The 22,621-nt window shown below is 36.5% G+C and overlaps 2 pseudogenes across 2 annotated transcripts; one reads left to right on the top strand and one right to left on the bottom strand.

The window, feature by feature from the left end:
• Positions 1 to 4,090: 4,090 nt before the first annotated feature.
• On the top strand, positions 4,091 to 6,412 carry LOC143596890 (amino acid transporter AVT1C pseudogene; annotated as a pseudogene). The gene is made up of 3 exons (XR_013146804.1): positions 4,091 to 4,275; positions 4,771 to 5,075; positions 6,180 to 6,412. The product of XR_013146804.1 is annotated as an amino acid transporter AVT1C pseudogene (transcript).
• A 6,309-nt stretch (positions 6,413 to 12,721) lies between these two features.
• Positions 12,722 to 15,953, bottom strand: LOC143596893 (AAA-ATPase At3g50940-like; annotated as a pseudogene). Its single transcript, XR_013146805.1, has 2 exons — positions 14,797 to 15,953; positions 12,722 to 13,338 (listed from the first exon to the last, which is right to left on the bottom strand). The product of XR_013146805.1 is annotated as an AAA-ATPase At3g50940-like (transcript).
• Between the last annotated feature and the right edge of the window lie 6,668 nt (positions 15,954 to 22,621).

Below are 22,621 nucleotides of genomic sequence, written 5' to 3'. Positions count from 1 at the left end.
CTATATCTTTGATGATTGTTGTTGGAAAAACAAAATTAAAAGAGAGGGTTTGGAATTAAAGATCAATAAATCAATTGTTTGATTTTAAAAACAAAGCTTTGGAATCACACGTGCACGTTGCAGCGTGTTAACTGGAAGCGATAAAAAAATGGAAGTATTGTAATCAAAATTGGAAGCGGAAAAATGTTGGGGTTAAAAATGAGAAATGCTTTGTGACAAACTTACAAAAGACGAAAACTATATAGTTAAAGTAAAAGATGAAAAGTGAAAAGTATATGTATGGTTCAAACTTCAAAGTAAAAAATATACAAAGTACAATTAGTGTTTACTTAAAGATACGTTGGTCATAAACTTTCTTACTAAATGATGAATAAGTTGTTCTTTGTTAGAGAGGGTACACACATAAAAACATTATGTACAAGTAGCAATGTAAGATACAATATGCATAGCACGCTGTACAAGCTACACAACAAAGTTCCTAATTGTGTGGGTATATATATACACACGCATATATAAATGGCTGGCTTTAATGGTTATTGAGTTTAGTTTGAAATGTTCTTATATTTTAATTGTATGAGCTTTGTTGTTTAATATTTGTTAAGTAGTTATAGGTTTGTATAGTTATATTTGTTAAATTTTAAAATTTTAAGGCTAAGGGCCTCTCAACACCATTCGTACATCAGCTTCCCCCGATCATTCCTTCAACACCATTCAATCAAGGAAATGCATCACTCTCTGTCATTTTTTATTTTTATTTTAAAAATAAACCCTTCACACATATACTTCAAAATCACCATTCACATGTCAAATGGGACCCACCTTCGTCCTCATTGACGTGACTGAGCGCCCTCAGTGGACTCAGGTCACGCGTGAGGAGGGGGGGTTGTTTATATACCCCTTAGCCTGAGTACGTATTTTTCAATGGTTGGTTAATTTTTATGGGGCAGTTTCAAAATTTTACTAGGATTGATATCAAAATATAGTTATTGTAAAATGAGTTTTAGAAGTATACAATTTTTTGAATGATTAAATGTTACATTCTATAAGACTATATGTAGTGAGGTGATTGCAAAATAGAGAAGATTTTTGACACGTGACAAGAGGGGCGATATGTAGCCAAGGAGGTGGTGTCGTAGCCCAAATATCGCCCAACCCCCAATCCTTGATCGCCACATCATCAGCCTTATACACAAGCACCGTGACAAATACATGTCGCCCCCCTTATCGGGGGGGGGGGGGGGTGTCTTGCCCTTGTCATTCACATTTATAGCCCCACCACATATAACATGAAGATTAAACCCATGACGTCCAATTTTACACCCTAATCACCTTACCAATTAAAAATAAAAAATAGAATGATATATTATATAATTTAACGGCTTTAGAAATATATCTAAAATGTATTATTTTTTTAATTTTACATTGAATTAATGATGAAGATAATAATTTAATGCTAAAATGACGGGCATGTGAAGAGGAGAATCAACAGTGGTAAGCAAAATCCTAGAGATTTCAAGAATGTGACACATCCCATTATCTGTCTCTTTCACATTTAATCTCGATCCATTTCTCACCACCTAATTGTTTTCAAGTTGACAACATATTCGTACGAGAAAACATTCCATGGACAAAGAAATTTCGTCTTCTTTAGTTTGATAATCGGTCACTCTGATCGAAATGACTCGTCAATTTATCATTTTGTAAAGTTTTTAATAAGTAAAGAGCACGTAACAGATTAGATTTACGTACCGTAAACTATTCGAAATCAATTTATTAACACTATGAATCGAACCAAGCTTAAAAAATTCAAACCCGAGCCCCAACTTTATATTCCAAACTTACTAGGCTAGCGAGCCTTATCGAGCCGTTTGTTTATAAAAGATTAATAATGTATTATATATAACTATAAATACTATTTTTTAGAACGGCGATTTACTTGTATTTAGGCTATCGCACTCTCCATATTTAGAGAGCCCCGATGCCCCACTCTGGCCAGATTATGTTTTCTTAACTGGGCTCACGCTGACTTCATAGTTTGGCTTGGACGTTCTCTCGGGAAACCATACCACAGACTGCCACTGGACAGTCGTTATGCCACCACGAGAGCAAAATTCTCTAGCGTAACACACGGTGGGATGAAAACCCGGGTGGACTCTGGGTTCGAACTGATAACCTTTGCATAAGGCCTAACTCAAATACTTCATTGTCAACATTCATCTAAAAGTGTCACAAGTGAAATTCGATCTTGGATCTCCACTGAGGAACACAAGTCTCCTACCACTAGAACATAAGTGAGAGATATAGTTATTGCTATAAATACGTATAAAATTAATATATGTTTATAAATAAAATAATTAGTTATTGATGAGCTAAGATCTAGCTTTAATATTTTCTTAAAAATCAAGCTTGAGGGTCCATCTTCTCAAAGAGCTCACATTACAAGCCTAAGCCTAGAGTAGCAGCGCAGCCTATTACGTACTAAGATTCATTTTCTACTATATTCTATTATCTAGTACTAGTGCGCCTATAGAGTCAGGATATTCTACTATCAATGAAACCGAAAGAATGAAAAAAAAAACAATGCTTTTTATGTAGATCAACACTTGTAGTTTGATTCTTTGGGAATGTATGATTATGATATAAATGAACAAAACAAAACTTTTAGGTTCCTGAGCTCATAAAAGACGGAGCATGAGCTTGACTCTACTCGTTAACATGTTATTACGAGTTTTAGTAATATAAACATTTAACTTGATTATATAATTAATTAATTACAATAAAGTTATTAAAATACCAAATTAGTCGTCATTCAATATTTCTCTTAACAAAAATCAAACTCGTGAAGTTTCTAGCAATCTAATCATTTAGGTAAAGCTAACTTTTGGTGTAAAAATAAATATATAGACTCGGTCAATATATCAAATAAACTAAAATAACAACTTTATAATATTATATTATATTAATTATTTTACTTTTTGAATCATGAAATGAATAAACTTGTAACGTGGCCACTCGAATACGAGTCAAAATGTACACTGGAAAACAAAACACTCACCAATCAGATAAAAGGTAGGCATCTTGTCTTGTTGTTGATGTCCTACAACAACTGCATGAGATAGATAAGTGAACCCACACCTCTATGTATTGTATGAGAGAGACTTATGGTGCAACATTTGCCTGTGTCACTATAAATTGCACCCACCAGATACTAATAATAATATTATCAACACATAGAAGAAACAAATTAACACAAGAATCTGTTCTGGATCTCTAATTCATACGGTAAACATCAATGTCTATGTATTGTCTCTCTAGATTCATGTTTTTAGTTGTTTAAATTGATATAAAAGTTTGTATATAGCAGTGCACATGTTAATCGTCATGATTTGAGGCCTTAATCGCGATTTGTTCGTGTTAGGAATGAGATCGGTACCGTAAAACCGACACTGTACCGAAAACAAGTGGTTCCATATATCGAATAATGTACCGATTTTTTGCTGTTTGGTACATTTCAGTATCAACACCATAAAAAATACCGAAACTGAATGGTACCGATACCCAAAAACATGAAAATCAAGTACATGTACAGGTGGCGGTACCGATTGTGTTCGGTACTAGTTGGTACTAGTACAGTATACCAAATTACCAATACCGAAAAAATGAAAATCAAGTACGTGTACTGTTACCAATAATGTTAGGTAGGTACCGGTAAATTACACGGTATACGAATACCGAAAACATAAAAATCAAGTACCTCTAGTAGTAACAGCCGGTACAGTGTCGGTACCATTATTAGCTAAAATATGCTAATTGATGTGAATATAGTAATTAAGAATTTCGGTTACATAATAATTGGATTAGATTAGGTTGATCCTTATATATCGGAGTCAATATTTGAATATATATAATATCATCCTGATATATCTGCGTATCAGTTTCAACGTATTTTGCTTCTGCTATCAATGCATGTTTCCTTATGTACTCGTGTTTGATTGTGTAATTTGTGTACGGCTTGATTTACGTAATTACACACAAATTGATTTAAAATTTAAAACTCGTGTTGGTGTAGTTGTGAAGGTTTTGAGATAGTATGAGGAATTCGGAGTCAGAACAAGCGTTTTATATTGAGAGTGATGAAGATGAAGATAATAATGATTCGATTGTAGGAGAAGATGATGGTAATGATTCAGAGTTTTCTAATTACTCAGATGATAATAATACTCGGCAACAGAGTAAACCTAATTCATTAAACCCTTCATGGCCTCAAAGTTACAGGTATAGGGTTTATCATCCATTCTTAATTTCTAGATTAGAGGTGTCAACGAGCTCGGCTCGGCTCGTTTTGACTTACGAGAGGTCGAGCTCGGCTGGTTAGTTGTTTTTGTCAGGCTGTGGCTTGATAACTTTATTATTCATTAATTATATTATATATGTTTTAATTATATTTATATATTTTGAGAAAAACCTTAAACGTGCCTGAGCTGACATGTAGTGTGAAATTATTACATTCCAAGAGAAGTAAAACTTGATAATACACAAGGCTCGAGCTCTGGCTTGATAACTAAATGAGTTTTATTTGAGGCCCGAGCTTCAAAAATGCTCGGCTCGGTTTAAGTTTTTTATCAATCTAGTCTTGAGTAGCTTGTGACTAGCAGCTCGGCTCGTTTGCACCTCTAAACAAGATGCTAATAATATGTAGTTAAAGGGCTAATTGTACAGTTTTTATAAGAATGAAAGTAGTTAAAGATTTTTTCATGTTTGATGTTTCAGGCAATCGATTGATATGTACAGTAGTGTACCGTCACCAACTTTGAACTTTTTGGGGACTCCTACGCTATCTCGATTAGGCAGTTCGTTCCTTCTATCATCGATAACGAAAAGACATACGCCCGAGATACTACCAAGTTTGAGCAAACCTTTTTTGCCACAGCAGTCACAAGAAAGACTTAGTTCTCATTCCCTTCCTCCACGCGGATCATCCGCCAAGAGGTTGTCACATTATCAGAAATCTTCTAAGGCTGTACATGAGCTTCCTCTTTCGAGGCAGAGCTCGTTTGGTCAATCCGTGATTAATGGTATGCAATATGAACATATGTTATTGTTTGCTGTTTTGGTTATATTAAAAAATTAAAACCAATTATTGTAAGAGTACCAGTGTTTACACAACTTTGCATATAAAGTATGAGTTCTTGTAGCTCTAAAGATATTTGTGGAGTCAACTTTAATTTTCATGTGCTGTTACTTTTTCTGGTGTTGCATGCTTCAAGATTGGAGCTTGGAGTATGTGCATGCTTAAAAGTATGCTAGTTGTGTTTTAAGAGCCCAATTTCTGATTGCTACAATTTGTTTCCTTTACCATTTGACTAAAATTGGTTTGATGGTCCCTTTAATTTTTGGTCCCCAGTAGAGCATTTAACCAAGGCAAGCTTGGCCATAATTTGGTCTACTCTCTCTCTCTCCTACCATACTTGTTGGCCTACACATTTAAATTCTCACAACATATAGGTCAAATGGTCAATGTAGTCATTATTTGAATTTAGGGATGTGAACCAGTGGAGCTGAGCCCGGTCTTGTTTAGGCTCGAGCTCGAGCTCGGCTCGTTTATCTTACGAGAACTCGAGCCCAAGCTCCTCTCATTTCGAGATCGAATTTTGAAGCTCAAACTCAGACCGTGAGTAGTTTTTCAAGCTTGAGCTAGGCTCACTTATTATTTATTAAATAGATTATGTACGTTTACGGTAATCTTTTACCTATATTTTGATTTTAATTTTTTATATATAACACAGTACAAATTACTTTTGTTATTTTATTATATTTTTTTATAAAATAATAGCTATTATAAATATATATTTGATATATTATATAAAAATCGTATAAATAATACGCTTCTTTAGGCTCGGTAGGCGAAACTTGGGCTCGTTTATTAAACAATATTATATTCAAGCTCGGGCTCGTTTATTGAACAATATTATATTCAAGCTAGAGCTCGTTTAAGCTTGGCTTGGTTTGAGTTTTTAGTGAGCCGTTTTGGTTAAAAAGAGTTTATAGTTACAGATGCATCTTTCATTTTAGTAAAGAATATGATTTCTGAAACTTGACTATCTTTACTCCTCATACATATTTACTCACGTGGCATTGCGCATAATGTTTATAATCTTTAATATAATAATTTTGTGCAGGCATAAATGTTCTTTGTGGAGTAGGAATTCTTTCAACTCCATATGCAGTCAAAGAAGGAGGATGGATTGGATTAATATTATTGTTTGTCTTTGGTGCTCTCTCTTTCTACACGGGTATCCTCCTTCGAAACTGTTTGGATAGTCAACTGGGCCTTGAGACTTATCCAGATATTGGCCAGGCTGCCTTTGGCACACGGGGCCGATTAATCATTTCTGTAAGTTCATTTCATTAATGAAGAAGCGTGGATCGACTTACTTGTATACGATCAACGTTCCTCGGGTACGAGTGTGCTATATCACCGATGGTTTCCCGAGATACGAGTTCTTCCACCTACAAAACGAACAGCACCGTGAGCTTACCCCTCAGAAAGGGACAGAGGGGTCCTCTTTGGGGTAACCCTCCGGTGTGAGAATCAGATATTGTAGGAGAGAATAATCAGGATGTGAAAATGAGTAAAGGACTTAGAATATATTTTCTTGCCTGGCTCCAACTGTGGAGGTGGTGTGGTATTTATAGTATTAGGGTTTCCAATGATTGGGCTCAGACCCAATTAGGGCCTTTTTGGCCTCCTCCTATTGCTTCGCGCCACGTGTACTTAGGACACCTGGTGCTTTTTCATTGATTATTCTCTGACCAAGGTATTTCACCTGACCCATGTGCCATCACGTGGTAGCACATGGGCTTTGCTGAGTTGTCCACCTTTCATTGGCAGCTGTCAACATCAGCACATTCTTTATTCCTTAAAAGATACCTTCTGGAAGGTTGTCTGATGAGTACAATCATGGTTGTCCTTATCCTGATTTGGATTAGACTATTGTCTCATTTGTTGTGTGTCGCTTACGCGCGGCCTTTATGCGCCTATCCCGGGGATGCGCAAGGTCTTCTCTTTATTCTCACACTAAATGTGTGTGTTGTGTGCATATGTGATATGCGTCACGCGCAGATGTTTCATGCGCTTGCGCATAGGTTTTGGCTTTGTGTCTTCATGACATCCTGATTTCAAGCCTCTTGTTTATATCTTGTGGGTTGACCCGCCCCGCTCGATGTTAAGGCGGGTGCATACCCCTTCAAGCCCCCCCAGTCTAATGTGTGCCTTGTCTCGCGCGAGCGAGGTAAGACAGATATTAGACTTAATAGTTTGTTTTTTTAATAGGGCTTGTTTTTTCTTTTTCTTTTCTTGTACGCGCGTTGCGCGAAATTCCATCCCTTTGATTAAAACAAATCGTCAATGCACGTGGTTGGTTGGTGTTGACATGCATTAGAGATGGAGACGTTATGTGTCAGACCTTTCGTGTGCTCGAGGTGCTACAGTGGCTTTTCACGTATCCTCATATAGTGTCAGGAACACGTGTCGCGCTTATGTTGACCTACGCCTGCGAGTGGGGGCGCGTGAGCGTAGATCTGATTATTACTTGTTTCTCTCTCTCTCTCCTAGGCCTATAAAACCAAACCTTTTGAACGGTTTTTTCTTCATCTCCACTGTCATTTTCAGAGCTTTTGCCTATCATTTACATTCCGATTCCGAGCTTTCGTCTTTATCCCTGAATTCCGTGCTTAAAGTAACCATATTGTTCGATTCGCAATTGTATGTCTGATAACCCAGACACCACAATTTTAACCTTAATGAGTTTACTTGACTTATTTTCATAATCTTTTGTACTTATACTGTTCCTTGTGACTTGCAGATAGCCGCGCTTGCTGACCAGCCCGATTTTGGCGCTTTAAAGAAATTACTTGATGAATGTGTAGGGACTGGTGGCAATGATGATGGCGCGGGCAACGCTACCTCTGCCAGCGGCTCTGGCGTGGCCAAAGGACCTACTCCTGACGCTATCATGACAGAAGACTACTATATTCAAGACGAACAGCTTGATTATGGTAAGTTTGGAGATGACGAGGAGCGGGCTGCGCCAGATGCTGTGGGAGGAAATAATGATGAGGAAGATGAAGAGGCTGATATTAACATAGAGACTTGAAAAGCCTTTCTTGTTGTTTTTTTTTTTGTGTTTGTAGTTTTTACCTCATCATTTGTAAATTTGTAAACTTCTATGTTTCGGAATGAAATTTTGTTTTTCCCTTATTCGCATCTTGCGCATTCCCAATTCATCTCTTTATATTGCATGTGTGTGCTTGTTGAATATAAGGTATGCTTACACATTGAAACTTGAACAAGGTTGTAAGGAAATCATTTTTACTTAATCCTTAACAGTTGTCATATTTCAAGTTATTTTGCGATATTCTGAATATGCTGACACGTGCCTTGGCATTTCATTATTCCTCTTTTGCGTGACGTTATCGTGCATTTATTATAGGGAATTATGAATGAGTTTTTTAGCCTTTACGTGTCAGTATGTGTTACTCTGCCTATATCCATTATAATCCCATGCGCGGCCCCGACCTGAGACCTTAACAACTATACTTTGGCATGTGCTTTGCCTTAGTTGTGCTTAGGTATTTTTATGGTCCAGCTGCGCAATACGTAGGATGGATGTTATGAGTAATTTGAGCTAAGGCTCATATTATTGGGCTAAGGCCCTGACGTTTTAGAGTTAAGACTCGTTAACGCGTCTGAGCTTGAAGCTCGCGCATGTATGTTTTACTTCGTTTTATTTTTAGTTTGTTGTCAATACAATGTTGTCGTATTGCTCAAAATTAATAAAGGGAAGTGTGAAACATGTATGCAAAAGGTAATAGAACGCATATTAAGAAAAAATAGAGCGTATCATTATTCATAATGGCTTAAAAAGCCTTGATTACAAACTTGACAACTTTTACATGAAACATTTTCTAAGTTGTGCTGCGTTCCATGTGCGCGGGATCTTTTTTCCATTTAAATCTTTTAAAGCGTATGCGCCTTTTCCCAATTCTTCCGAGACTTGATAAGGTCCCTCCCAGTTGGGAGACATCTTTCCCGGGGGTATTGCGCGACTAGCTTCATTGTTCCGAAGGACAAAATCATTCTTCTTGAAGTGGCATTCTTTCACGCGCTGATTGTAGTATTTTTCTAGCTTTTTCTTGTATTTGGCTTCACTGATGATAGCCGCCTCTCTGCGTCCCTCAAGTAAATTGAGATCCAACCTCCTTTCTTGCTCGTTATCCGTCTTACTCATCATGAGCACTCTATAGGATGGGCATCCAATCTCTGCTGGAATCATAGCCTCCGTTCCATAGGTTAGGCTGAACGGGGACTCGCCATTGCTGGTTTTGCTTAATGTCCTGTGCGCCCACAGGACATTAGGTAACTCCTCGACCCATGCATGGGACTCTCCCTCCAACCTTTTCTTCAGCCCATTCAGCAAGCTTTGGTTCGCGCGTTCCACTTGGCCATTCCCTTGAGGGTGGTATACTGAAGTGAAGACCTGATTGATGTGCAATTCCTTGAACCAACTGGATATCTTCCTGTCAGTGAATTGTTTGCCATTGTCGCTCACGATTTTCATGGGCAGGCCAAAACGGCATACGATGTGGCTCCAAATAAATTGCTTCATTGCCTCGGCTGTGATTTTTGCCAGTGGCTTGGCTTCAACCCATTTTGTGAAATAGTCTACTGCCACTACCAAAAACTTTACTCGCCCTGGCGCTTGTGGTAAGGGACCCACAATATCGATTGCCCACTTGTAGAAAGGCCATGCAGAGGTCACCAGAATCAAGTTGTTCTTTGGCCGCATGGTATTTGGCGCATAGCTCTGACACGCTTTGCATTTTTGGATCTCTTTTAACGCGTCCAAGTACATGCCTGGCCAATAGTAACCTGCGTTCATTGCCTTGGCGGTCACCATGCGCGGGCCAGCATGTATTCCACAGATTCCTTCGTGTATCTCTCTGATCACATATCTTGCTTCCTCAGCGTCTAGGCATTTCATGAGTGGTCCAAGATAAGAGCGTCGATATAACGTGCCATCGAGCATTTCGTAGTTCTGCGACTTGTGTCTTATCTTCCTCGCCTGTGCGCGATCGTCTGGTACCTTTCCCTCCTTCAAGAATTCCATTATTGGAGTTATCCATGATTAAGGTGTTGTATGAATTACAAGAACAGACTTCGCTCCCACTGACGGGTTGCTCATTACTTCCACCCTGACATCTTTGCCAAAATGATCGAAGCTGGTTGATGCCATCTTGCTTAGCGCGTCGGCAGACTTATTTTCACTGCGCGGAATGTGTATGATTATGAAAAAGTCAAATTGTTCGGTGAGTTTCTTCGCCTGCTCTAGATACAGGGGCATGGTGTTCTCCTTGGCATCATAAAGGCCATTGACTTGTGCTGCTACCAGGTATGAATCTACATGAGCCTCTAGCTTTTTAACTCCGAACTTGTGCGCGATGCGCAAACCAGCCAGCAGGGCTTCATACTCAGCTTCATTGTTGGTGCTCTTGAAATCCAACCTGATTGCATAAGTATACTAATGATTTTCTGGATCCAGCAGTTTGAGGCCTGCGCCGGACCCTTCGTTGTTTGAAGCTCCATCAGTGAATAATCTCCAAACGTTTTCTTCATTATTGGCTTGCGGAGGGTCCACTTCGCGCTGAGCCTCTTCGACTTTTCCTTCAGGGATTTCTGCGATGAAATCAGCTAAGACTTGTCCCTTGATTGCTGGACGAGGCTTATAGGTGATCGTGTGCTCCCCTAATTCCAGCGCCCATTTTGTCAGCCTTCCTGAGAGCGCGGGACGTCGCAAGACTTGCTGGATGTTGTAATCAGTCAGGACTTCAATAGGATGACCATTGAAATATCTGTGAAGCTTGCGCGACGCATGCGTTAGTGATAAAACTAACTTTTCTATGATGGTGTAGCGCGTCTCAGGATCTGTCAGCACCCGACTTACATAATAAATTGGTGTTTGGATTCCCTTGCGATCCACCAATAATACTGCGCCAATGGCGCGCTCTCCTGCTGACAGGTACAACGTTAAAGTTTCACCAGGTAGTGGAACTGTGAGCGCAGACAGATTTATCAGACATTCTTTTATCTCACTGAAAGCTTGCTCGGCCTCAGGAGTCCACTTGAATTGGTTTTTCTTTAAGCAATTTCTCAATGTGTTAATGAATGGGGTAGATTTGCTTGCATGGTTTGCTAGGAACTTGTTAATTGATACCAATCTACCATTCAACTTTTGAACTTCCTTCATGGTGGATGGTGAGGGCATGCCGAGGATAGCCTCCACCTTCTCTGGGTTCACATTGAAACCATCCTTGGTGACCATTACGCCGAGAAATTTCCCTTCTTCCACGCCGAATGTGCATTTGCTCGGGTTGAGCTTCATGTTTACTTCCTTTAGGCGTCGAAGGGTTGAGCTTCATAGAAACACCCATTCGATTGTTCGCTTGTTTATCGTCGATGACGATCAAAATCCAAATAAAAGTAGGGTATAATGGAAAGGGGTAGAATGATCATTAAGTAAAAGTTGGGTATATATGATATGTTTAGCTTTCTTTTTTTTGGGTGTATATAAAAATTTTCAAGTTTGTAAGGATAATATGAAATTAATCCTGATTATTAAGCTATAAAATATCCTCCAGTTTAAATTTGATATAAAATACCGGCCTATTTATATCGTGGCTAAACTTTTTAAAAATTTTAGAAAACAAACGGGTTTAATGGGTCAAACGGTGGTGATTGACTAATGACTATATATTATTGTTTCAGACGTTAATACTTCCTTGTGTTTGCTTTTTGAGCATCCTAAAGGGAAAGATAACCCGGTTTCAGGTATAAAATAACATTAATGATTAATAAACACTGTGTGACATGTTAATTTATATGTTAACTAGTTCTTGTGTTTTGCTTAATTTGTTGGTAGGGATCACTCTGTGCATTGATCATCGTGGTTGGAATCATGTCTTCGATTATTGGGACATATACATCCGTAATGGAGATTATCCAACAGTTGTTTTGATCATGTTAATTTTACCTTGTACCCTTATTTGTTTATTTAAGCTTCATTGTTGCTCTCTGCCTATTATTGAACAACTATTTTATATATACTTTGTAATAGTTGTTGGTATGGTAATGGTATCAAGTATCAAACCTTATTTTAGATGTGATGAGAAGTCAGATATAGTTTTAGTAATATATAATATTGTTCAATAAGATAGAATACATCGTTATTGTTCAATTTATCACATTATACAAAAATGATACTGAGTAACCTTTAACTAAAGAGCTAACAGAAAATATCAACAGCTTGCACATTTCATCTTAGTCTTCAAACGCCAACTTCTCGTGAAAGAGATGCTCAGCTTAAGTGATGAAAATGAGCCGCTACAAGTGAGAAGTTTGTTCCTTTTCATTTCCCATATTACTCTTCGGTAACTTCTTTAGATCATTTTCTAAGCATGTTTTTTTGTCAAAAGCAGGCAATGATGAAAGACCCTTTCGGGAATTATGTCATGCAGAGGGTTCTAGACACGTGATGACCCAAGCCGCGAATTCATCCTCTTGCGCATAAATGTTCACTTGGCCGCTTTAAAACGATACACATTTTGTTAAAATTGTTTCACATGTGAAGAAACTTGTCACTTCTAGAGGTGAGAAACAAGTTCTAAACACAATATCCACAATATCAAATCAAGATTTTCTCATATTAGTTGTCTCATGAAATTCTCAAATCAATAATACACATTACCACACACGGTTTTCATTATTATATAACAGTCATATAATAGTCAAATAATAAATAACCCAACTTCTTAATTATTAATCACTTCATCCACTTCTTGCTTCTTCTCATTATTCACTTCATCCACTTGTTGCATCTTTTCATTTTCTTTTGCTGCCTCTTCTTCTTTTAACCTTTGCATGGCTTCAATTTCCTTCTTTTTTACATCAAAAAACTCAATGAGGCCGCGGAGAGCAATGTCATGGTTATCGTCTTTGAGAAGTTGTTCGGCTACTTCAGCAGGGGTGACCTCCACGTTGCATATAAAATTCTCAATTTCTTCAAAATGATTGTGCTCGGTTATACTAAGGTAGTTGGAGGCTAACAGTCGAAAGCTGCTCGGGGTGCAATATGACATGTGGATGTGAACGTCCATACGCCCCGGACGAATAAGGGCAGGATCAAGTTTGTCCTTTCTATTTGTTGTGAATATTATGATTCGCTCGTCGCCACAACTTGACCATAGGCCGTCTATGAAGTTCAGAAAACCTGACAACGTTACCTTAACAAAATAATTGTTGTTAGTAGTTTGATTCATGCTTTTAATTGTTACACTACATTAAGCTCATGTTATTAATATATATGCATTTATCGTATTACTCACTACATATAACAAAACACTTATTTGTTGAACGTTTTAAATTTTCATCAATTACCCGTTTAATACACAAGTCTAAAAATAGTTATACATATTTTCCTATAAAATATAGATAGTTTAAAGTTCAAACACTTAGAGAGATGAATTGAATGACACAGAAACTTCGTTATCATTTCACTTTGTTTAATGCCTTAATTAAAAGTTTCTTGATTTTTTATGTTAACTTGTATTTTTGTATCCTTTATGTTAATTATACCATTGTCAAGCAAAAAGTTACATGATTGATTGATTGTTTAATTTCTTTCTGAATCCATCACAATCGAAGTTTTATATAATTTACTATAAAACGATTACAATAAAGTGGCAGGCAAACGGGCAACAAGCTGCGTCGCAACCCTCTTTTGAACAGCAAATACGAAAGACAAAACACCTATGTACTTAATTTGTGTTTTCCTTGTAGAGAATACTTAACAAATTTATAATGATTTGTATAAATTTAATAATTTTTTAAAAAAGTTATGAAGAAATACTTTTTAGGCTTATTGTTGTAGGCTGCAAAAGGGACTTCATAAACTAATGTGGCATAGCTGTAAAGCCCGACATACCGCGCGAGGGCGGTAAGTAAAGGGCATCAACATGCATGTTACCATTACTTACTAGGTGACAAAGACATATTTTAATACATGGTGAGACCCAAATGCTAAAGAGGTGGAACTTTGAAGTGGTCATAAAGGGATGTTAAACCACAGCATAGTGTTAAAAGAGTGAGACTTTAGCATGTTATGACTCATAAATTTAGATTTTAGATCCCCTATACAACAACCAACAATATTAATTTTCAAATAAATTGTCAAGTAATGTTTGCAAAATTCAATTCAATTATAATAAAGTGATATATATTTTCAATCTAACATTTTAAAAGACTTTTATGATAAAAGAAAAATAAATGTTGACTTTTTATGTGAAAAATATTGTTAAGGACTTTTATAAAAAAGAATAGAAAAATATGTTTGTTTTTTATAAAATGCAAAACGTTATCAATGGGATTTTACAATAAAATAAAAATAGAAGGCATGTTGATTTTTTTATAATATTTGCAATAAAAATTGCTTGATTTCTAAAGAGGTGTTTCTATGCGTACACTGAAATCATCATACGAGTCGTATGACCGACGAAAAACAGTTATACAAATCGTATGACGTTGCTAATGATGAGCATCGTCAAATAAGTCACTTATGTGTTAGTCTAGCACATAATATGACATGTATACACAATATTATCAATATGATGTGTTAATTGGCTCATATGACATGTCAGTGGTGTTTCTCTAGTTCTGTGTGATTAAATTAGTTGTATGCTAACCTTGGATTCTTCATCGTAACCACCTCGTGGATTTTTTCGAACTGCAGCTTTCTCTGCTTCCACATTCACCCGATCATGCAACTCCTTCGAACAATCAATGTCCTCTACCACCAGTATCGAACGGTTAGCCGTTGCCACCAACAACCTCCGGAGCTCCGAGTTTGACTTAATGTCAGTCAACTCCAAGTCATAAATGTCAAAGTTCAAATAATTCGCCATGGCCGCAATCAAACTTGATTTCCCAGTCCCAGGAGGACCATACAACAAGTACCCTCTCTTCCACGCCTTTCCAACTTTCCGATAATACTCTCTCCTCTCCAAAAACCTATCCAAATCCTTCATCACCGTGTCTTTAATCCCATCATCCAATGCCACCGTCTCAAACGTCGCAGGATGATCAAGACTCACTGAGGTCCACGTCGTTGGATACCTCGTGTAATTCGTCTTTTTCTCAACCGTGAACAACTTCAATGTCTTCACAACTTGTTTCTTCGATTTTGCGTAGTTAACAATAAACGGAAGATAATCATTCAACGCGCGATCTTTGTGTTTCCAATGAAACGTGAGCTCCAATGATCGAAGATCAGATCATGTCGATCGACCATTCTCATCATGAATAAAATATTCTCTCGTTGGACTCCTCTTGGAAACCAAAGACCAAGTGAACTTAACTCCTTCATAAACATCAACATACTCCTCGTCTATTTCCATAGCAACATTAATATGTTGTTCACTAGGGTTTTTGGTGACCTTCAAACGATGGATGTCCGAGGATATTCGGTCGGCTAGGTAAATTTGTGTCGCGGTGTAGATTTCGTTGTCGGTAAACCCTTCGAATTCATATATAACCATGGTCAAGTGTGTGGAGAACTTGTTGAGGAAGTTACGGAAGTTGAGATAAACATAGTCTCGGAGTTCACGGGGTAAGAGATCGCGGGAGATGCTGCGGACTACCATTGCGGTTGCTGCGATGAAACCGACGGTGGAGATCACTGTTTTGGCTGAGCCATATCGGGATTTAGTAGACCGGGGCATATTGAAAATGAAGGTGTTGGTTAGGAAACGAGGAATACTAATATTATTATTAGTTGTTACAATTTATAAATCAATATTTGCCCCTTGCATGTTGCGAAAGTAAACATACTATTTCCTTAGATTATTTTCAAGAAAAAGTTGTATCATTATTGAATACTTGTTACGTAGGATGTCTTGTCTGCATCTAGACATCAACTTAAAGATAAGGAAAAGTAACTATGGTTTTAAGATTTTGTCTATAGGATATATTTTTTTTTTCTAAATGTTTTTTAACTCGACAGGTGTGTGTTCGATTTGAGTTGGCCGGGTTGAAGTTTTAACCGTCAAAACTTAGATCGGTAATCATATAAAAATTAACTGGAGTTCTTCAGACTTCAATACTTTTTTTTATTCTTTTACTTTGTGTTTTCAAATACAATATGTTTAGAAAAAACTTTTCTAACCGAGTTTTGAAAATCTCATGGGACAATAACTTGTCGTTATTAGGCAGCCAATCTAGCTATAAACAACTACAACTACAAGATCCACATAACACAAATTTACGTGGTGATGACTACTGAATACTGATATTTTTAACAACGAAACATACATCTTTTTTTTATTATATTTTTTGCTTACCTTTGAACTTGGGTCTTTATCCAAAAACCATTTAGGCTCTTACCACTAGACGACAACTCAAATGACTTTATGGTTCTTTAATTACTATTCGTTTGCATAATAATTATACTTAAATGTGTTTTTTATATAACTGAAATACAAGATTAGGTTAAATTTGTAAAATTAAATAACAGACAACATGACGTCAACGAATGAAAATTCTATACTTAAAAATAAGTTTTAGCGATAAAAATCTTAAAGTGTAGGAGGGTTCAAAAGTCAATATTCAATACCAAAGTCACCTATGAGTGGGTTGGGACCCGCCAGCTAGACCCAAATTATTAGAGCATTCATAACAACAAACTCCTACAAATCGACACATCATCGTCACATCATATTCCAAACTTTTTTCAAAATCACTATTTTTTCAACAACAACAAACCTCTACAAACCAACACATCATCACCTACCACTTCATATTTAATCAATTTAAAATACTTTACAACATATTAATTTTTATAGTTAATCAATTAATATTAATTCTATATCAATATATTATACCCAACAACCACATATATCAGTTTTATTTTACTATATGTTTTAGATCTGAACCACCCTTCTCTTTAAACACCATATGCCGGAGAATCAAATTGAGGTTGCATACAGTTGCCGGCAATTAAATTGATCTCCCCGTAAATCGAATCGTAGTGGAGAGTGCAGTTACCGCAACCAATCGAAGATGAACGCTCTGCAACTTCATATCGATCAGATCTGAAACCATGGCTGTTGAAATAGATTTTGGTGAGGTTTCCGTCGATCGATTGTAAGAAATCAAGAATATTTTTAATATAGTAGATCTAAAGGGCCCACATCTACTCGTTCGTCTCACGTTTGCAGAACCAAACTTTGTCAGCAGACTTGGGCGCCACAACGGCAACGTCTGCCGGATCTTCGTCCGCCCCCCTGCCACATGTATTCGGACCTCGGGAAACCATCCCCGCTGTGGATGCTCTTATAGAATATTTTGGGATTTCAAATGATAAAAGAAGTCGTTCTCAACTTTATTGACGTAGTATAGAATGATAGATTTGTATTTTTTTCTTAAACTAAAAATCTGGATGATGGGTAAGCGAGCAACAAGTTGCGCCGCTATAACCTTTTATTTTGGTTTTTCTTGTAAGCTCACACTTTAAAAAAATCTTTAAAGAAATTATATAAATTACTAAATATTAAACCCAACATGTAAGGCCCCGTTACCGGTAGCCCTACTTTTAAGTTGGATTTACTCATAAACGCAGTTCTAAATATCAGAGTTAATTAAAATCTTACGCGAAATATAAAACTTCAACCATAACGTATTACATAACCTTCAAATCTTGTCTTATAAAACATTCGTAGACAATTAAAACAAAACATAGTCTTTAAAACATCACAACATTGCTTCGAGATGCCAGTATATTCGATTCCATGACATGTGTCTTCAGTCACGCGAGCTGCCTCAACCTATTTGCCTGCGTGCATACTAAAAGTCAGCTACGCTGAGTGAGTTATAGTTAATCACATAACTTACTTTTCATACACATATACGTGCCCGAAGGTACACAGTACATATATATCATGTTCAGCATTCGCCCATACACATTCATATCTAACCATACATCATAAAGGGCGTTTTGCCCTACATACCTCGGATATTATTAGGGTCCGGTACCCTCCATCCTCGGATATTATTAGGGTCCGGTCACCCTTCATCCTCGGATATTATTAGGGTCCGGTACCCTTCATCCTCGGATATTATTAGGGTCCGGTACCCTTCATCCTCGGATATTATTAGGGTCCGGTACCCTTCGTCCTCGGATATTATTAGTGTCCGGTACCCTTCCTCCTCGGATATTATTAGGGCCCGATACCCTTTCTTCCATAGCTTCATACTATACCTGTTCTTAAATACTTTTCCTAACAATACGTGCAATCTCCGAAGAGCGTTCACGTACCATTAACATATCATACGTACATTATGCATACATCATAAATATTCATACATGCATCTTATCTTAAATCATACACAACAATCACGTCTTTAGCTACCACCTAACGGTATATGCAATATCCGAAGATCGTTCACGCCCCTGGCAGCGGGGTTCTAGGGGCAGCAGCCCTTAGCGGGGTCCAAGAGGCAGAGCCCCTGGCTGGGGTCGAGCTGCCAGGTCAGCTTGGAAAAATTTTATTTCCATTAAATGTCGTAACACATTTTCCATTAGGATTTTAAATCATTACTTGATTCGCTAACTCAAAGTTCAAGGGCTTATTCGTATTTAAATCATTCTTTTCAAGTCCAGGGACTGTTCTGTCACTTATTAAACTTCTAATTCGTTATTCAGTCCTTAACGAATGGGAGTTCATAGCGAATTAACTATTATAACGAATCTGGCTTTGTAACGAATCAAACATTATAACGAACTGGTCCATATAGCGAATTGAACCTTAACGAACTGATCCTTAACGAATTGGTCTATGCAACGAATTGGACCTTCCATTTCGTTATCCTTTAACTACAGCGAATCAAGGGTAATTCGCTATATTTTCCTTTAACGAACTGAAGTTAGTTCGTTATATTCCCGTGAACGAATTAGCTAGCGAATTACTTCTAATTCCTTAGTTAATCAGTAGCGAACTAGGGTTAGGTCAGGGAATGTCAGAACATTCCCTGACATTCCTGTTACCTCGTATTTAACTTTTCCGGCGCCGCCGCCGGAAAAACGCGAACACGTCGGAAAAACGAGTTTTAACTCGTTTTTCACCGTTTTTCACCGTTTTTCGTCCCGTTCGATCCAGATCTGAGCTAGGGTGACCCCTAAGCTCATCATAGGTTCGTTATTACCCGATTCCACCCGGATCTCGTGACTTAAACGGTTTAACGATTTCGGCTCGTCGTTTCATGACTATATCTAACGGTTTAAGCTCATACAATATAAAACTATCATTACCTCGGGTCGGTGCTCGGATTCTTTCTTAGTTTCGGTTTAGATAGGGAGAGAACTAGAGAGAAAGCTTAAGTGTGTGTTTTGGTGGTGTATGAAATATGTGTAAAATGAGGAATTAATGGTGATTATGGTTTATATATTTAGGAATCATGGGCTTAAGCCCATGGTCTCTCCTTCTTTCTTTTATAACCCAAGTCCATAATCCATATCCATTTAACCCAACACTAGCCCAACTCATATTCTATTTATCTAAACCGATAACGACCCACTATAAAATAGACGAAGTTTATTTTATTATTATAACCTAAAGTAGGATGTTACACAACTAAAATGGCAATTGATCCAAACATTTTTGCCTCCGGCCTTCTGAGTTCTACCATTAGCCCCTTCTACGACTATCAAGTGTCGACTCCAACATCATTGGACCAGGTGACTAGACCACGTTGACGACAACCCTCCAATCTGTTGGATTTTCAGCCCTCACTACGACCCTCCTAATTCATCAGTAACATCCATCTTTTATATATTTTGATTTTTAAATCAAGTATGAGTAAAATAATCAATGTTAATTTTTGTTTTATTGTTCATTTTTTATCATTTATGATATTTGTATAATTGTAATATTTTTAAGCATGATTAGAATTAAATGTTTAAGCTCAAAATTATATGTTGATTATGTTGAATTTGTGCATTTAAGGGTTATTGTTGATTTTTTTATACATAAATCCAGACCCGAACCTGATATGTTTCGACCCTAAAACTTAGACGTCGAAGTGTAATAAATCCAAAGAATAAGAAATATCAAAGACAGAGGAAAAAAAGTTTTTTTAATTCCACCACTTGTGATTTAAATCAACATTGCTATATATCTTGTTTGGGACTTAAATCCTCCATCTGAAGAGAAAGGGATATTATTAACGATCACTCTATACCACTAGGCTAAAAATACTTCTAAGTTTTAACAGTTAGTAGATGGGTGATTCACCTCATAAATGAATAGATTAGTTATTTATTTTTCAAAAAAAAAGAGTAGCATCTATATGAATATAACACATCTAATTATGAAAAGTTAAACCATTGACTGAACCTGTATATATTTCTTTTAGTTTTTCTTTTTCAACAAGGATATATAAAGATTGACCAAAATCAAAGACAAGGGTTACATGCGACAGTCGCCCCAATGAATCCACCTTGCTATGGAGAGTTATTTTGAGAACCATGGTGAGTTTTAAGAACTTTAAGAACTCAATTTTGGACCACATATTTAATTAAATGATATAAAACATTTGACTAAGATTAAATGTAATTAAAAAATGAAGCAGGAGAGAGAATACGTAATTTTGATAATTACACAAGTTTAAACGTTAGTTATACATATGTAAAAAGTCGATTCGGTGTGTAAAAAAATACCGTAATTTTTTGTACATCACTTACACTTACGTATTACACATGTGTAAAAAAATTCGGAAAAAAAAATTGTTACGTTGATTTCTTTCGAGTTCTTAAAACTCAAAGTGGTTCTCAAAAGAAATCAATCATATATATATATATATATATATATATATATATATATATATATATATATATATATATATATATATATATTCCTATTAACAATCCACAATTGAACGTGTGATGACTGATGACTAAAGCCATGAGTTCATCCTATCGTGCATAAAGGTCCACTTGGCGGTTTCAAAACGATACACTATTGATAAACAAATTGTTTCACTTGTGGAGAAACTCGTCACTTCAGGGGTTGAGAAACAAGTTTAGAACCTGATATCAAATCAAGATTTTCTTATATTAATTCTCTCTTGAGATTCTTTTATTTGCATAAAGACATATTGCATCATCAACTTCTTGTAGATCTTAATTTAGGTATATCATGTTTTTTTTTCTTTCTTTTCTTTTTCTATGTTAAATGGTAAAACATGATAGGGGATAGATGGGGTACGTGGTAGATGGACATATACATTTTCTAATATTTATAGTGTGTTTATATCTTGTAAGGAGAGAATTGTAAAGGAATAAAGGATCCATCATTCAATTCATGATCTATTTTGGATAAGAAGTTTATAACGCTATGTGTAGTGGGCGCGGATTTGGGCGATTTTTGGGCGCGAAGGGGCGCGAACACCGCCCCCTAGGTGATAAGTGGACGATTTAGGGCAGGGGCAAGGTGATATTATCGCCTGAAAGAAGAAGAATTATTATTATTATATTATATGTATGTGTGTGTGTATATATGTATATGTATATATGTTGTGTGTGTGATATACATATATATATATATACGTGTGTGTGTGTATATGTTGTGTGTGTATATGTATATGTATATGTGTATATGTTGTGTGTGTGATATATATATATATATATATGTATATGTATATGTATATATGTTGTGTGTGTGTGTATATATGTATATGCAAAATGAATCCTAGAAACAACCGAAGTCAACACCATGGTTCGCAAAACCAACCGAACGTGAACTTACAATGGAACCCGATGAACCTAAACCAGCCGAGCTATCCGTTTCAATTTCCCGACCCGAACCTAAACTTGTACGCCAACCGAGCTATATGTTTTTTTATATTTTTAGTTATATATATTTTTTTAGTTATGTTTTTTTTGTCTTTCTTTTTAATTTTAATGCATTTTTATTTTATTATTTAAATAAATTAGTTTTATTTGATTAGTTTAATTATAAAAAGAAAATAATAATAAAAAAATACTGTGGGCCCAACTTGTAGCCCCTACAGCATTACACCCCAAAAACAAATTCGCCATCCTTTGCTGACTGGGCGCCACAAGTCACAATTCGCCCTCATTTGTAGCCTCTCCACTACACATAGCCTAAGGGAGCATGGTACGAGGCTATGTAGAGAAGTTTATAAACATTTTTAAAAATATGAATATGCAGTTTTCTTAATGCATGATGCATGTGAATGCATTATATATACACACGCATATGATACATTGTTGTTCCTTGTAATAGTTAATCACTTAATTGATAGAGATAATAAATCACTTAGGGTTTATTGTTATATATATCATTAATTATGATATGATTTGAATATATATGTTTCCTTTTTAATTAACCTAATAATAATATACTCTTGCAACGAGTTGATCAATAATACATATTAGCTCACAAAGTTTTAGTTAGTTATCATATAATAATAGTCAAATACTAAATACCAAACTAC

Source organism: Bidens hawaiensis, unplaced genomic scaffold (genome assembly GCF_021521415.1).
Source record: "Bidens hawaiensis isolate Kalapana, Puna unplaced genomic scaffold, B.hawaiensis_p1.1 tig00047350_1, whole genome shotgun sequence".
Classification (NCBI taxonomy): domain Eukaryota; kingdom Viridiplantae; phylum Streptophyta; class Magnoliopsida; order Asterales; family Asteraceae; genus Bidens; species Bidens hawaiensis.
This window is presented reverse-complemented; position numbering and strand designations above follow the sequence as displayed.